A 14899-nucleotide genomic window follows, 5' to 3' on the forward strand; every position below is an offset into this window, starting at 1 on the left:
CAGAGACTCATGAACCCTCTCACAGTCCCACTCACTCAGAGTCCCATGCACCTACTCACAGAACAACTCAGACACTCACGGTCCCAGCCATTGACACACTCAGATTCATGCACTAACTCACAGACCCACTGAGAAAGTCATGCACGCACTCACTCAGACACCCACTTAGACACTCATGTACCCACTCAGACATTCAGTCAGACAGTCACATACATACTTTGAAATACACAAAGGCACTTATGCACCTTCTCACAAGTCAACTGAGAGACTCATGCAACCAATCACAGACCAATTGAGACAATGATGTACCCAGTCATTGATGCACTGAGACAGTCACGCAGTTTGTTACAAAACCATTGATAGAATGATGCACTGTCTCACAGATCCACTGAAATGCTTATACAGTGAATGAGAGACTTACTGATACAGTATGCAGTCACAGGTTGAACTGAAAGAGTTATGCACTGTGTTATAGAGATATTAAGGGAGTTATACATGATATTAAAGAGTCTTTAGATAGTGATGTGTTTAGTGTGTTAGTTGTAATCTATTTTGCAGTTATAAGTTTTATATGTGATGGTGGATATTGAATGCCTGCTTTTGTTTTGTCATTTTGTGACGTATTTGCAGTGATCGCAGCTACCGATCTCATCGCAGCGCCTGGAATCATCGCGAAAATGGGAAATTGGTTTAAAAGATTGTTATTATAAAAAACTCCCTACAAAAATATGACTTTAAACAGTGCAGTAATAAACCTCTACTGTCTAAAATACTGTAAAATGCGTGCATAAATGTGTTTTACACCTTTAAAAAACGCACAATTGTTGCGGCTACTGAAGGCATGGCGACTATCGGCGTCACCGCGAAGACAGAAAGTTGGGTTCATACACAGATTTTCATAAAACTTGCTAGAACAATATGTGTACAAACATGTTTTGTATGCAGTGATGTAGTAAGTAATGTGTGACGTCATCGCGATTGTCCAGTGTTGCCTTGAACAAGGAAGATGCATTTCGGATGCACTTTTTTCAACGAATGTATACAAAGGTGAAAGTTAAATCAATATCTTATTAAACAGCTAGAGTCTAACTTTATGTAAAACATGTCTATATATGTGTTTAACACTTCTTCAAAAATACGTGGTATTCCCGACAACTGACAGCATTGTGATTGCCCAGTGTCGTCGCGAACAAGGAAAATGCATTTCAGGGGGCACCTTTTTTTAACAAATGTATACAATGGGGAAAGTTAAATCAATATCTTACTGAACAGCTAGACTCAAATTTTCTGTAAACATATGTCTATATATCTGTTGTCAAAAACACGAGGTATTTGCTGTGTGTTCTCAGCAATCGCAACGTTGTTGCGAAAACCAAAACTATCTTCACATAAAATGATTAATGTCCTTTTTTAATTAATAGAGGACAAATATAACAATAAGTGGTGCACCATGCATATGTAGTGTTCAATATCTAATTATAGAAAAAACAATACAAGGACGTTATAGTTATGAAAAAAAAAAAAACCTTTGAAATTCACTGGAAAAAAACAAAGGTTAAAGGGACGTTATACTTAGGAAATGGAATTTTAAAAAACATAGAAATTCACTGAAAAAAACCAACAGTTAAAAGGACGTTATAGTTAGGCTGACATTTTACTAGTACAAAGCCAGAGATATTTAGCAGTTATAGTTAGCTGAGCTAACTATAACTTGCGCCCCCACAATGCACTGCTTAAGACCTCACATATTATATCACTCATGACATGATTAGTGACATCACTCATGACATCACTGATGAGATCTCAAATGACATCACTGATGACATTATCCACAGAATCTCTGACGCACCCACTCACACCCCCATATAACCTTTCATACACCCACTCCAACTTCCACACTATCATTCACAAACCCATTCACAGACCCATACCTGTATATATACACACTCTCACTGATTTATAGATCTACAAACACATCCACTCAGTCACCCATACATCCACTCATACACCAACTCACTCACTAATACAGCCACTGACATATCCACTCGCACACACATTTAGACATCCACACACTGAGTCAGTCACCCATAGAGCTACTCACATATCTACCCACTTCTCCATAGAGTCAACCACTCAGCCACTTACTCACCTATATAGTTATACACACACCCACTCAAGTGCTCATATAGATACTAACACATACTTACTCACCTATACAGCCACTGACACAAGCATACACTCACCCATACAGCCACTTTCCCAATCACTCACTCACACATACAGCCACTCATATACTCTAACTAATTTGAGATGTCATCAGTGATGTCCCTGACCATGTCATGAGTGATGTAATATGTGAGATCATAAGCAGTGCACTGCGGGGTCACGAGTTATAGTTAGCTTAGGTAACCTTAACTGCAGAATTTCTCTGGTTTTGTAACAGTCAAGTGTCAGCCTAACTATAAATAACCTTTTATTTTTTTCACACACATATATATGTATATATATATATATATATACACATATAAATAAATATATTATCTACTGGCGGTCGCCAGTAGATAGTTATAGTTAGGACCCTGTTTCCATAGGAAATCCGCAACATTCTATTTGGAATAACTTTGGCGCCGGTCGACGAATCCTCGCGAAATTTTCAAAACTAATGGGGCGCTACGCTCCGCTCCTACCCTGAAAGTCTCGGGGGGATTCGTCAAGCGGGGGCTGAGAAAAAAGGGGGGTCCCAAAACGCGTTTTCCCCATGCATTTTTCCATAGGACCTTTAGACACAGCTACAGCCCGAACGGCTGAACAGAATTACTTGTAATTTGGCAGAGAGGTAGTCCGCAGGTCAAGGAAGTGCCTTTTGTAGGTCTGGTGTAAATCTGTTCAGTAGTTCCTGAAAAAATAGCATTTAAATCAATATATATATCTGTGGCAGCACTCTGTGCGCTTACCGTGCGCTTACGGTAAGCTTACCGTACGCGTACGGTGCCGTGCGCGAGTGCGATTCTGATTGGTTGTTAGATCAAAGTAAACATTCGAATCGGTCGAAACCAGGAAGTATCGGCCGCCATTTTCTGTCTGTCGCACTGAAAAAAAAAGGTTGATAACATGAAAAGGGGGCAACGAAGAGAGTTGCAGACCCCCTAGCGTTCGTCAGGGGGTTCACGAAGGACCAAAAAGTATGAAAAATAAATTTAATAATTTTTTTTAAAAATCGCGGGGTGCGCGTAAGGTAAGCTTACCGTACGCGTACGGTAAAAAAAAATTTACAAAAAAAAAAAATTAACAATCACGTTTAATATATTAAACTAAGGACCCCCAAGGGAGATAAAAACAACAAGTGATTTTTTGGAAAAAATGGCGAGGCGTGCACGGTATGAAATGCGCAATGTGGGTGCCCACAGCGCGCGCACGGTGCGCGAAGCGCACCGTGCGTGCAAAAATTTAAAATAAATACATAACTTGGCATTTAAAAAACCGTACAAATTCACTGAAAAAACCATAGGTTTCACACACGCTATAGTTAGGAATTAGCATTTAAAAAACCTTGCAAATTCACTGAAAAAACCATAGGTTTCACACATGTTATAGTTAGCTGTACATTTAACTCGTAAAAAAACAATGAAATTCCACGTTATAGTTAGTGCAGGCAACTATAACTCACGCGACCGCAATCCTCTGTTGATGCTAATACTGTATCTTTAGCTATACATATATTACAAATATTTATTTTTTATAAAGACACATATGTCATCAGTGATGTAATATCTGACATCATCAGCAGAGGATTGCGGTCGCGTGAGTTATAGTTGCCTGCACTAACTATAACGTGGAATTTCATTGGTTTTTTACGAGTGAAATGTACAGCTAACTATAACATGTGTGAAACCTATGGTTTTTTCAGTGAATATATATATATATAGAGATATATATATGACCATGTCAAGAGTTGTGTAATATATGTATATATATATATATATATATATATATATATATATATATACACTGAAAAAACCATAGGTTTCACACATGTTATAGTTAGCGGAAATTTTACTGATAAAAAACCAGTGAAATTGCCCCGTTATAGTTAGTGCTGGCAACTATAACTCACGCGACCGCAATCCTCTGCTGATGCTAATACTGTATTTAGACACTTATTTGCCCATGTCTTCTTCCATACATTTTTAGCTATACATATATTACAAATATTTTTTTTTCATAAAGACACATATGTCATCAGCAGAAGATTGCGGTCGCGTGAGTTATAGTTGCCAGCACTAACTATAACGGGGCAATTTCACTGGTTTTTTATCAGTAAAATTTCCGCTAACTATAACATGTGTGAAACCTATGGTTTTTTCAGTGAATTTGCAAGGTTTTTTAAATGCTAATTCCTAACTATAACGTGTGTGAAACCTATGGTTTTTTCAGTGAATTTGTACGGTTTTTTAAATGCTAAGTTACTTTACGCCATTCGAGGCGTGCGCGCCCACTTAACGCAGTTCGTTCCGTGCACGGTTTTTATCAACTTTAATAAGCCCTGTACATTTGGTGGCCTTCGGCCACCAAAAGCACAGGGGGTGGGGTCAATGTGGATAGTGTTTTTTTTATTTCGATTTTATAATTTCATGTTGCCAAAATTTAGTTTTTTTTACCTATTAATAAGCCCTGTACATTTGGTGGCCTACGGCCACCAAAAGCACAGGGGGTGGGGTAAGTGTGGATAGTGTTTTTTTTATTTTTATTTTTTTACCGTACGCTTACGGTAAGCGTACGGTAAGCGTACTCGGCGAAATTGCCAAAAAAAAATAAAACCGTTTTTGCTCTTGGGGGATGTTTGGGGACTCCCTCAACATGACTATGTGGGAGGGAGTTGTCAAAACAGCCCCGTAACATGTTTTTGGCCATCTTGTTTGATAAACAACACTCAGTGCGAGAGACAAAATGGCGGCCGCCGCTTCCTGGTTTCGGCCGATTCGAATGTTTACTAAGATCTAAGAGCCAATCAGAATCGCGCTCGCGCACGCCACCGTACGCTTACGGTAAGCGTACGGTAAGCGTACCGTAAGAGGGCTCAGATATATATATTGATTTAAAGGCTATTTTCTCAGAATCTACTGAACAGATTTACACCATACCTACAAAAGGCACTTCCTTGACCTAGGGACTACCTCTCTGCCAAATTTCTAGTAATTCTGTTCAGCCGTTCGGGCTGTAGCTCGTTCTAAAGGTCCTATGGAAAAATGCATGGGAAAAACGCGTTTTGGGACCCCCCTTTTATCTCAGCCCCCGCTTGACGAATCCCCCCGAGACTTTCAGGGTAGGAGCGGAGCGTAGCGCCCCACCTATTTTGAGAAATTCGCGAGGATTCATCGACCGGCGCCAAAGTTATTCAAAATAGAATGTTGAGGTTTTCCTATGGAAAAGGGGTCCTAACTATAACTACCTACTGGCGACCGCCAGTAGGTAATATATATATATATATATATATGTATATCCACACACAGAGTTGCCTCAAAGATGGAGTCCACACGGGTGATATCATCTGCACCTTTTAATTGAAACTGCAACAAGGTGAATGCACCACCAGCAGCACACAGTCTTTAAAGCCTTAAGCTGACGTGTTTCGGGCTCCTGCCTTTCATCAAAGGCTGACTATTCAAATGAGCACACGCAGTCAGTGAGCACTGAATTAATAAAGTACCGGCCCAAGTGGGTGTGGCGGCTTCTGCAGTCTCATGGTACTGGTAGTGCTAACAAAAGTATTCCTCAAGTGAGTTAGCGTGCGCTCACATTAGTAAAAATTAATCACACAACCCAAGTGGGTAGCTGTCTGTGTTAATTAATTGTTTAATTATAATTATTGTCCCACCCTAAATCCCTACAAACTTAGAGACCAGCTACAACAAAATAAATGTCTATTAGCAATTACATTTAAAACGAATAAGTGAGTTAAAATTACAAACTATATTTAAAGATATTATTAACAACTATACAAACAATAATACCATAAAATGAATATATGAACTAACACACAGAGAGAAAAATAAAAAAATTATATTTTTTACAACTATATTATTGAAAACGATATTGACAACAATGATATGATTGAAAACAATATTACTGGCCTGAAAAATCAATATTCTTGTTGACAATATTTCTGCATCACAAGATGTTTTTTCCGATATTTCCACAACTCGATATTTCTAATCTGATATTTGGTCCAATTACCACCTAAATATCTGCTCAGCTGCCTGCTGAGAAAGTAAAGAGGTCTGTCTGGCTGTCTGTCCCTACAGGAGAAGGGACTCTTGAGGGGGAGAAGCCCAGATTGTTGGTGAAGTGGGTGATAGCCAAGAAAAGTGAGCACCTACAAGGGAGTAGATAGTGGCAACTCAAGTGTGGAAGGTGATCCAGGCCTCCCTGAAAGCATCTCATCACATCAAGACTTTTACAAATACTGAGCATTGTGTGTGTTTTGCAGCCCACCGTGACTTAGAACCTGGTGTTCCCCCTACATATGACAGTCAGAATGCTCCATTGCCACTGTCGTGAGCACCCTGATTGGATCAGAGGTCACAACTGCCTAAGACATTTGCAAAAACAAGACCTTCCCAGGTGCCACCTCTCCAACCCCCGTACCTCTTCTGTACCCGGCCTAGGGCAGACTTACTGCCGAAGACACCAACTGGTGTGGAAGCTGCTTCGCTGAACTCTCCAAATTGTCAGTTTCTGAGTGAGGCTAGAGCTAAGGGCTCTACAACTCAAGAGCTGCTGCCACCAGAGTGCTGCACTTGTCTGTCCTGCACCACTCTGAACTGCAACAGCTGAACAAAGGTAAACAAGGGACTTCATGACTGGGAGTGTAACAAGAGACTGAGTACTAAACTGAGGTCTGCGGAATGAAAGTAAGTTTTTTCTGAGTAACTGCTATGAGGTGAAAGTGAGCTGAATTACATCTACATCTGCAGTGAGTGAACTGCACCTGTGCCACATCAATGCTTTTTCTCGAGATACATGCCAGGGCTTATAGACTCTGGGGAACTCTATTAGCAGGCGAAAGATTACTGAAGGGTGTACCTTGCTAAGAAAAACCACAAACAGTATTACAACTGTGTTTGATTTCCCTAATTGCTCTGTGTAGTGTTATGTTATGCTACGTGATTAAATTGCCTTCTTGTAATTCAAAAGATGAGCACTAGGCTGGAAAATACATTATATGTGTCTGTTGGTTGACTGTTCAGTTCTGAACTCTTGCCCTGCCATACCACCTCCCTGAGACGTAATAACTATCATAAGCGTAAAGTGTGAAAGCGGTACACTTGGGCCAGTTTGCAGAGCCATACAGGACGGACTCCAAGATACCAGCGGCAAATGGCCTCAACTACTATGGTTGTGGCTAAGTAGTCTCTTTCTGTGCTGCAGTCCCCTAAAGGGGCTTGGCAGTGATTCATCTTGGGTACCTGGGGTGGGGTTGGTGGGTGCAGGTAAGTTCTGCATAGCAAGGACAGGCTTTCATAGTTTTTGTCCTTAGCCACTTTCGTGAATAGCAGTGACATGGTGGTAGCTAAGTCAACCTGACTACAGCCAACAGTCTCCTCAGCTTCTGTGATATTGTGGGCCACCGAGATGTTGGCCTGCGAGAACAGGGGTCCCTCCCAGAACTATAGTTTGGCCTCTACTCATGGATGTCAATCTAGTGCTGGAACAATCACTTACCCTTTGCCTGCACTGACATCTTGCAGGAGAGACATGGATCTCTACTCCACCTTCCTATCGTCACTTACCTCTACTTGGGTAGTCCAAAGAGCATGGTGAGGTATGATGGAGAAGGGTGGGAAATAAGGGAATGGTCCATTTGAAACTTCACTGTGTCTCTAGAGTACTCTGTATTTTAATCATGTTGCGCTTAATACACTTTACAAGTGATTATTCTGCAAAATACATCTAACACTCCAAGTTGCCTTTATCTAAATCACCTTTTCCCATAACTCTCTTCTAACTCCTTGCCCCAGATTTTATACTGATTCAGGGCTACTCTACTCACAACTGGGAGGGCGTGGGAGACAACATGAGGGAGAAGTACTTTTGGGCGACAGATCAAAAACACATGCACTCTCATGGAGTGCTCAATACAAAAGAAAAAATGAGTGCTTGAAAAGTAAGCAATGGAAGCAAAGATGCCAGCCAATCAAAGCGATGGTAAAGAGGCAATGCTTCATGAGAGGAACAAAAACAAGATTGACAAGCTGGAGCATGAAAAAGGAGCAGGCAAATGAGAGTGACAAGGCAAGTCAACCTGTGGTAAGCAGAGGGCAGACTCCAATCCCATCTTATTAATGGTAAGCCACAATATGCCTTGCAACAGACGGCGCATGCACTGTCTAGTAGGCTCGACCTAAAAAGAACCTGCAAGAGTTAGATAAAGTTGCAGGAAGTGTCCAGTGGTGATCAAAGAAGCATGATATGGAATCAAGACTTCACAGCCTCGGTACTGAGCACCTCAAACTTCGTAAGCACCGACCAGTGGCTTCTGAGCAAAACTTTGGCCCCGGACCTTATACTTTTGAGCACTGAGAATTTAGACTAAATAAGTTACAAATTATCAATGTATTTAGTCACATGTAATATAACAGAGCAGCGTAATATTAAGCAAGAGTAATTCTTCCCACAGGGGTAGACAGCCGCAAAGTTGATGAGCACACATAAACGGGTTGGTATTGATTAGTTTACTATAGCCCAACCTCTCCTTTAATATGATCGGAGAGTTACGTATGTTGTCGGGGTTGGCAGGGATGGGGCACATTCACTGATAGGAATAGATACAAAGTATTCCAAAAAGTAGTAGGCTTTGGAAGCAATGAAAAAGTTAGTAAGTGCAAATTAACATTTACAAATCATTTACATATGCATATGTACACATGTACAACTGTGCTTGAGTTAATGAGCATGAATTTCCGTATGGCTGGAAAAACTGCAACCATATTAGCTTGTGTGGAATACTCCTTGATTTTTTTGTGAATTCCAAAAAAATGTGTAAATATACTACAAACACAGGGGTAAATCCAAGAGTGTTGATCTGTGCTAGTTTTTGAGACTTTAGGCTCTAATTTTCATGTTTTATGGGCGGGGCTTTTGCAAATCAGGACAATCGGTCAGAAAACTGCTAGAACCCCAAGCAAGCCATTAGATCCCTTGGTAGCAGATGCATAGGGTAGGCAGACTCCAAGGCTTCAGACAATTGCCTTTCTAAACAAAGAAAAGAATAAGAAAGAAAAGTATTTCTTTCTTATTCTAAACGAAACATGCGCCTGGTGAGACTTCTTCTGACTGATCTGTGAATCATCCCTATTAACGACAAAAGCTTGTTTTTTGTAGTTAATACAGAATAAAGCCCGCACAACATGCGTCGAATACACCATCACTCAAAAGTGAAGGTGCAAACTAACAATGCCGGTGCGGGTAGATAGGAGTGGAGAGGATTAATCCGGTTCTGTGATTGTACTGGAAGACAGCCCTTGGTCGCTCCAGCTCCCAATTACTCCCAAGTTACAAATTCACCCCTCGCATTGATCGCTTTCCGCTTCAGGCTGTTTCACACTGGCGACTTTGAAGCCTCCCTAGTGGCCCGGTGGCTAATTAAGAGGAGAATCCATCCCTTGATGGAATAAGGCTGCCACGGAGGAACGAACACCGGTTTATTATTATCACCATTAATCAGGCTAGAAGGGGCGCTATTCTAACACTTACACCGCGCGCGCGCTAAGGTCTGTAGCTGGCAATTAAAGATGATGAAAAGGACAGCCATTTAATGCGCGTTGCCGCGACATTTTCGTCAAACCAAATGAGTGTGCCCGGCCCACCAGCTGCATATGCTTATTGTCATTTAGTGTTGGGACAGCAACACATCACCCATTGAGCACCAGGAGGTGCCAAATTTAATAAGTCATTTTGACACTGGTGTGAAACGCGCAAATCAGCCTTCCGAGGAATGCGTTCGCACCCCGTGCAGACAGGCCGCCAGCCTAAGCGCGCGAGGTGACACCAATCAACAGAGAAAGATGATGAGAGCCAGGATGGGAAACAGACAGACACTCCAGCCCGCAATACAGCGCTGACACCTCTGCAACGATTCGGCATAGGTAGATTTTCATTTATTATTGAAGATACACGCGTAGCACCAGCAGGCTAACAAATATATATCTGACTTGTACATTGTTGGCTTTGTTTACAAACAAGGTGAAATAAATATCGGGCCTGCTCATACCGCAGAAAATGAAATAGTTATTTTCTAAACATAAAAATGTGCTGCTAACCTGGTGCAATATATGTTAAGATAAGAGCGTTCAGTACAGTATTACTTTATTCCAAAGAATGCAATAAAATTATTGTGAAAGCTCTCTTTACACAATATTTTCTTGAAAAGTATAAAGTTCCCACCGAGTACCCCCATACTGGATGTATTCAGTCTGCCAAATGATATTGACGTTTTGTGGCATCATAAGAAATAAAATCACATGACAAAGAGTTTTTTTTATTCCTGGAATCCCTATGCGACGTTTGAATGCATTTAGTATGTTAAGTTTGAAATTTTTACGCAGTGAGTCACAGATATGCAAACTTTGGTAAAATATATCCACGTTTTGATACCTGCCACGGTGGGGGGGGGGGGGGGCAGGAGAAGGGACCTTGGAGGAGGAGGAGTCCTGGAAAAGAGGGTGAACCTTTAGGAAACTGGCATTGCCTGGGTCGTTGAGCCACACTTAACAACCCCAAAATCACAGTCAAAGCTTTCTGATAAAAACTCCCACCTCCTGGAAGGGTTGGAAAACATGGAGAGGAACCCAGGAGTTCAGAGTCTACACGACAAACGACTTGTTTACACATGCAAAGGCTTCCAGCAGTCTTAAGAATTCAACGTGCTATGTTATGGTATGTCAGAGGGATTTATATTGTGCATGGTTCCCTAGAGGGGACTTACCATCCCGCCTAAACTGAAGTTGAGAAAAGATAGGGAAAAGATAGGTTTTAAGGTGTGTTCAGGAGGTCAAAGGATTACTGTTTCACTGTAGGCCGCCGGGAGCTTGCTTCAAAGTTTATGCTCAAGACAACAGAAGGAGCTGCCCCTTTGTCTAGTTAACCTAAAGTGAGGAGTTAATGCTAAATTCAGAGCAGATGATTTAAGAGATCCTGTGAGGAGATGAACCTGTAGAAGAGAATTAAGGAAAGGAGGGCCAGTATTGTTCAAGACCCAATGAGCAATGCAAGGTGCCTTAAATTGTATGGGTTTTTCTATAGGGCGCTAATGCAGACTCTGAAGGTACTTAGATATTTGGGTAGTTGTCTCAGCAACTGAGTCAGTACCGTGCACCATTTGTCCTCATCTGTTAGTATTTCTGACACAAGGTCAGTATTTCTCTTGGGCCTTAAAAGGTTCTCCAAGATGTCACCCGGCCGATCCTGTTCCCCATATGCACGCGCTGTAGCATATATTTATCCATGTGTTTGAGCTCATCATTAGCTGTGTCATGAAATTCCTCTATCTTCAACTTAATATCAGCAAGAAATCGAGGATCTTGTGGATGCTAAAAGCTACCTTCCATATCTGCTATCTCCCCTTCCAATCGATTCAGATGACCCCTTAGGGAGCAAAGGACAGCGGCGTGCTTGGAGATGGTCACACCTCGAATATAGACCTTAAACATTTCCCAAACTGTCAAAAAGTGGTCGATGGACCCTACATTTTGATGGAAAAACTCTTCAATAACTTGTGATAGTGTAGTCCTAAAACTGAGCCTTGTAAAGAGTATGGGGGGAAACGCCAAGTGAATGCAGGAACCCTACGAGCATCAAAATCAACCATCATCAACAGTGGTGAATGGTCTGAATAGGTCCTCGGCAGAGGTTCACAACTTTGAACCTGTGACACCAAGCTTTTGGTGATCAACCAGAATTCTATGCGAGTGTGCGTGTCATAAGCCGAAGAGTAATGGGTAAAGCCCGGTCCATTGGGGGATCTATGTCTCCATATATCCAACAAGCCCTCCGTTTCCATAATTTCAGAGAGAGCGCGCACCACAGCAGAGCGGCATTACAAGGGGCCCATAGAGTGATCAAGGTCGTGGTTCAGGACACAATTAAAATCTCCTCCCCAAATCTATCGAAGCCCAGACCATTGATATAGTCGCGTACTGAGGGAGTGATAGAACTGGGGGTCTTCATAATTAGGACGTACACCCCCATGAGTAGAACAGCCAGGCCTTCTTTGTAACAACGGGCTATTGCGAATCTACCTCCTGGGTCTATGTGTGTCTCTTGTAGCTTAATTCTAGAGCCCCTGCGTACCCATATAAGCACTCCCCTGGCATGTGAAGTGAAGTCAGCGGCATAACACTGGCCTTGCATTCCGTGTTTGGTCATTACGCTATTGTTGGGCTTGAGATGAGTTTCTTGTAAAATTGCTACATCTATCTTGTGTCTCTTTAAATACACCACCACCTCACAAGTGTTTTTTTATTTTTTATAATGATATTTTATGTTTGATACATCTGAAAAGAATGCATATACTAAGAATTGAGACATGAAACACAGCGATGGTTCAAAGAATTAGGAATTTGGATCTATGAAGAATGTTCCACAAAATATTAAAATCTAACATTTGGAATAGCAAACCAAAAAGATTTTAGTAAAATCCATGTTAACACTGGAGTCTAACGTAAGAGCCTTTATATGATCTTAAATCATCCTAAATCATATCCAAAGGGTCTTACACGGCACTGATTACCTTGCCTGCAGTTATGATTCATCTGACTGGTCCCTTCAGTGCTAGCCTCAATATGAATCCTTTCCTCAAAAGGAAACTTCCTACTTATCGCTCACCTTCCCACCCTCATGGTGGATTGGGAAATCATTCTGTGGGATATTATATCACCAGCAATGCTTACCTGCTCAAATATATTCAGAAGTGCATTTGCTTTACACCTTTGTTGTGTGTAGCAGTGATTGGCAAGTATGAATCTATTTGTACAATAAAATAAGTCTGGTGTACCGAAAAAAAGTGATTTTAGTTTCTTATTTCAGCATGAATGTTAAAAGGACCTAGTATTTCAATGTGTAAAGGACAAAAGCCCCAAGACTTCTAATGAATGCATGGTCCAGTTCACTAGATAATTGGAGGTCAAATTAGAAAAATGGAAGGGGTGAGGGGTACTACATCTCCACTATGTCCTTGCCGTACAGAGGTTATAGGGTAGATACCAGACCTGCACCATTGAGAACTAAACAGGGCAACACACCCTAAAGAAAATGATACAAATTACTCCAAAAGGGCTGTGTGCATTCCTTCCCAAAGGAGTGCTAGACGTTTAGGAAACAATAAGGTTATGTAGCTGTAATATGCTCCCTGATCTGTCCACTGGATGTGCAAATTTAACAATGACGTCCTCGCAGTGTGGCAGAAGGGATACAGTTTATAAAACAGTCTAACATTAGTTTGTTAATTAGGAGGGGATGGGAATGGTGGTGTGTGAAAATCAAACATGCCTGATGCTTAACAAAAAAACAAAAAAAAGTACACAAAGATAAAACTAGTATTGATCAGTGTTTTCTGATACATCATTAAAAAAAAATTAAGGTCAAATGAGGGGTCCTAAAAGATGAAGAACACCAGCATGTTCTCTTGTCAAACCATTATACTGTGTGGATTTGGGTGCAGGGCAATGTCATTATTGCAAAAACAAATGTAATATTCTTTATAGTTTTAATCTTTAGTTTGCCTTGAACATTGTTTTTAATATGACGCCAACACCAGGTTTGCAGAGGGGGGGCATGGACTGTGGAAGAATGTTCATAGCAGCACACACTTGCGCTTCTTCTGCAGCTCTGGGGGCTCCAAGGCAGCCAATATCGCCTCGTCAAATACATTCTTGAGACCTTTCTGCGGAATTGCAGAGCACTCAACATACTTCAATGCCTTTAAGTCCAGAGCAAGCTTCTCAGCAGTCTCCGGGGTGATAGGTTTCTGTTTATTTTTGGTAAGTTTCTCACATGTTGAAGGGTCATCTCGTAGAATAATCTGGGTTCCAACAAGCAGGAATGGAGTCTTTGGACAATGATGGGTAATTTCTGGCACCCACTTCTCTTTGACATTTTCAAAATAAGATGGCGAGACCACAGAGAAACAGACTAAAAACACATCAGTCTGTGGGTAGCTTAAAGGTCTTAATCTGTCATAATCTTCTTACCCTGCTGTATCAAACAAGCCTAAGGTGTGTGGCTCACCACTAATCATAACTGTTGCAGCATAGTTGTCAAATACCATAGGCACATACTATGATGTAAATGTATTTGTTGTATAAGAAATTAACAAGCATGTTTTACCGACTGCTCCATCCCGACGACTACACATTTAATAGTCTGCATGGCTTTAATCTGCTAGTATCCACTTTCAGCAATATTTATCAGATGGTAACCTCTCACTTGCACTGCTCCCGTCTTCACTGGGCATTTGCAGCTCTATACCAGGTCCCTTCACCAGTCTGCCAGGTGTGAAAGAATGCGCATCACCCTCCTGTAACGTAGGTGTGTACCTCACGAGTCTTCCTGTTGTCCTTTTGGCCTCTAACGTTCCCAGTAAGGAATCTAAGTAATGGATGAGCAGCCTGACCCACTGCGCCCTGGTCTACATCAGCAATCTATCCATTTGCACCTTATGGTGTTGAGCACTCCCCGTCCTATAGCAATATACACATTTTCTCACAGCACCCTGAACAACTGAATGTAAAACCCCAGCAACCATAGCATTCTGAAAACCTTCCCATGCCCACCCCAACGACCCTACCACCAAAAACAACATAAAATAAAATGCAATAAGTGGTTTACACATGGGGATAGACAT

General features: G+C 41.4%; 1 pseudogene; it reads right to left on the bottom strand.

Annotated features, from left to right (window-relative positions):
* Window positions 1-13849: 13849 nt before the first annotated feature.
* Window positions 13850-14486, bottom strand: LOC146821529 (cell division control protein 42 homolog pseudogene; annotated as a pseudogene).
* Between the last annotated feature and the right edge of the window lie 413 nt (window positions 14487-14899).

The sequence above is a fragment of the Triturus cristatus genome, chromosome 6, assembly GCF_964204655.1.
Source record: "Triturus cristatus chromosome 6, aTriCri1.1, whole genome shotgun sequence".
In the NCBI taxonomy this organism is placed as follows: domain Eukaryota; kingdom Metazoa; phylum Chordata; class Amphibia; order Caudata; family Salamandridae; genus Triturus; species Triturus cristatus.